This window comes from Salminus brasiliensis, chromosome 17 (assembly GCF_030463535.1).
Source record: "Salminus brasiliensis chromosome 17, fSalBra1.hap2, whole genome shotgun sequence".
Classification (NCBI taxonomy): domain Eukaryota; kingdom Metazoa; phylum Chordata; class Actinopteri; order Characiformes; family Bryconidae; genus Salminus; species Salminus brasiliensis.
The window spans coordinates 19907931-19911650 of NC_132894.1; positions in this window are offsets into that span (position 1 = coordinate 19907931).

Here is a 3720-nt window from a genome sequence, read left to right on the forward strand (position 1 = left end):
ACTCCCTCTCTGAATGTGGATTAACAAGGTTCTGTACATCTGCATCTTCATTTACAACTATGGCTGGCTGGCTGACTTTCTGTCGATCTGCAGCTGTATGAGGGTGACTGTTTGTATGCAGCTGTGTAACAAGTAAGTGATCATTCAGTTTCTATACATGTATTGACACTCTTTCTTGTCATACAGGTTCGCAGGACCCCAAGATCGACTCCCTCTCTGAAGGTGGATTAACAAGGTTCTGTACATCTTCATCTTCATTTACAACTATGTCTGGCTGGCTGACTTTCTGTTGATCTGTAACTGTATGAGGGTAACTGTTCGAATGCAGCTGTGTAACAGGTAAGTGATCATTCAGTTTCTATACATGTATTGACTCTCTTTCTTGTCATACAGGTTCACAGGACCCCAAGATCGACTTCCTTTCTGAAGGTGGATTAACAAGGTTCTGTACATCTGCATCTCAGTTGACAACTATGGCTGGCTGGCTGGCTTTCCGTCTATCTGCAACTGTATTAGGCTGACTGTTCGTATGCAGCTGTGTAACAGGTAAGTGATCATTCAGTTTCTATACATGTATTGACTCTCTTTCTTGTCATACAGGTTCACAGGATGCCAAGATCGACTCCCTCTCTGAATGTGGATTAACAAGGTTCTGTACATCTGCATCTCAGTTGACAACTATCGCTGGCTGGCAGACTTTCTGTTGATCTTCAACTGTATGAGGGTGACTGTTCGTATGCAGCTGTGTAACAGATAAGTGATCATTCAGTTTCTATACATGTATTGAGACTGTTTCTTGTCATACAGGTTCGCAGGACCCAAAGATCGAGTCCTTCTCTTAAGGATTGTACAGTACCTGTGTAACAGGTAAGTGATCATTCAGTTTCTATACATGTATTGACTCTGTTTCTTGTCATACAGGTTCGCAGGACCCCAAGATCAACTCCCTCTCTGAAGGTGGATTAACTAGGTTCTTTACATCTTAATCTTCATTTACAACTATGGCTGGTTGGCTGACTTTCTGTCGATCTGCAACTGTATGAGGGTGACTGTTCGTATGCAGCTGTGTAACAGGTAAGTGATCATTTTTTTTTATACATGTATTGACTCTCTTTCTTGTCATACAGGTTCACAGGACCTCACGACTGGCTTACTTTAAAGCTGGATACACACAACAAGGGACTTGCCTTCTGCAAATGTATTTGGTTGTCTGCATCTCCATCTGGAACATTGGCTGGCTGATGTTCTGATGATCTGCAACAGTAGGTGGCTGACTCTTCGTATGCATCTGTATAACAGGTAAGTGATCATTCAGTTTCTATACATGTATTGACTCTCTTTCTTGTCATTTAGGTTTTCCGGGCCACAAGATCGAATCCCTTTCTGAAGGTGGATAACAAGGTTCGTTACATCTGCATCTCAGTTTACAACTAAGGCTTACTGGCTGGCTTTCCGTCTATCTGCAACTGTATGAGGGTGACTGTTCTTATGCATCTGTGTAACAGGTAAGTTATCATTCAGTTTCTATACATGTATTTACTCACTCTCTTGTTATACAGGTTTGCAGGACCCCAAGATCGACTACCTCGCTGAAGGTGGATTAACAAGGTTCTATACATCTGCATTTCATTTTACAACTATGGCTGACTGGCTGGCTTTCTGTCCATCTGCAACTGTATTAGGCTGACTGATCGCATAAAGCTGTGTAACAGGTAAGTGATCTTTCAGTTTCTATACATGTATTGACTCTCTTTCTTGTCATACAGGTTCACAGGACGCCAAGATCGACTCCCTCTCTGAAGGTGGATTAACAAGGTTCTGTATATCTGCATCTCAGTTGACAACTATCGCTGGCTGGCAGACTTTCTGTTGATCTTCAACTGTATGAGGGTGATTGTTCGTATGCAGCTGTGTAACAGATAAGTGATCATTCAGTTTCTATACATGTATTGACTCTCTTTCTTATCATACAGGTTCGCAGAACCCCAAGATCAACTTCCTCTCTGAAGGTGGATTAAGAAGGTTCTGTACATCTGCATCTTTGTTTACAACTATGGATGGCTGATTTACTTTCTGTCGATCTACAACTATATGAGGGGGACTGTTCATATGCAGCTGTGTAAATGGTAAGTGATCATTCAGTTTCTATACATGTATTGACTCTCTTTCTTGTTAAACAGGTTCACAGGACCCCAAGATCGACTCCCCCTCTGAAGGTGGATTAACAAGGTTCTGTACATCTGCATCTTAGTTGACAACTGTGGTAGGTTGGCTGACTTTCTGTCGATCTGCAACTGTTTGAGGGTGACTGTTCGTATGCAGCTGTGTAACAGGTAAGTGATCATTCAGTTTCTATACATGTATTGACTCTCTTTCTTGTCATACAAGTTCACAGGACCTCACGACTGGCTCACTTTGAAGCTGGATGCACACAACAAGGGACTTGCCTTCTGCAAATGAATGTGGTGTTCTGCATCTCCATCTGGAACATTGGCTGGCTGATGTTCTGATGATCTGCAACTGTATTAGGCTGACTGTTCGTATGCAGCTGTGTAACAGGTAAGTGATCATTCAGTTTCTATACATGTATTGACACTCTTTCATGTCATACAGTTTCGCAGGACCCCAAGATCGACTCCCTCTCTGAATGTGGATTAACAAGGTTCTGTACATCTGCATCTTCATTTACAACTATGGCTGGCTGGCTGACTTTCTGTCGATCTGCAGCTGTATGAGGGTGACTGTTTGTATGCAGCTGTGTAACAAGTAAGTGATCATTCAGTTTCTATACATGTATTGACACTCTTTCTTGTCATACAGGTTCGCAGGACCCCAAGATCGACTCCCTCTCTGAAGGTGGATTAACAAGGTTCTGTACATCTTCATCTTCATTTACAACTATGTCTGGCCGGCTGACTTTCTGTTGATCTGTAACTGTATGAGGGTAACTGTTCGAATGCAGCTGTGTAATAGGTAAGTGATAATTCAGTTTTTATACATGTATTGACACTCTTTCTTGTCATACAGGTTCGCAGGACCCCATGATCGACTCCCTTTCTAAAGGTGGATTAACAAGGTTCTATACATCTGCATCTCAGTTGACAACTATGGCTGGCTGGCTGATGTTCTGATGATCTGCAACAGTAGGAGGCTGACTGTTCGTATGCAGCTGTGTAACAAGTAAGTGATCATTCAGTTTCTATACATGTATTGACTCTCTTTGTTGTCATACAGGTTCGCAGGACCCAAAGATCGAATCCCTTTCTGAAGGTGGATTAACAAGGTTCTTTACATCTGCATCTCATTTTACAACTATGGCTGACTGTCTGGCTTTCCATCCATCTGCAACTGTATTAGGCTGACTGTTCGTATGCAGCTGTGTAACAGGTAAGTGATCATTCAGTTTCTATACATGTATTGACTTTCTATCTTGTCATACAGGTTTGCCGGACCCCAAGATCGAATCCCTCGCTGAAGGTGGATTAACAAGGTTCTGTACATCTGCATTTCATTTTACAACTATGGCTGACTGGCTGGCTTTCCGTCCATCTGCAACTGTATTAGGCTGACTGATCGCATACAGCTGAGTAAGAGGTATGTGATCTTTCAGTTTCTATACATGTATTGACTCTCTTTCCTGTCATACAGGTTTGCCGGACCCCAAGATCGAATCTCTTTCTGAAGGTGGACTAACAAGGTTCTTTACATCTGCATCTTCGT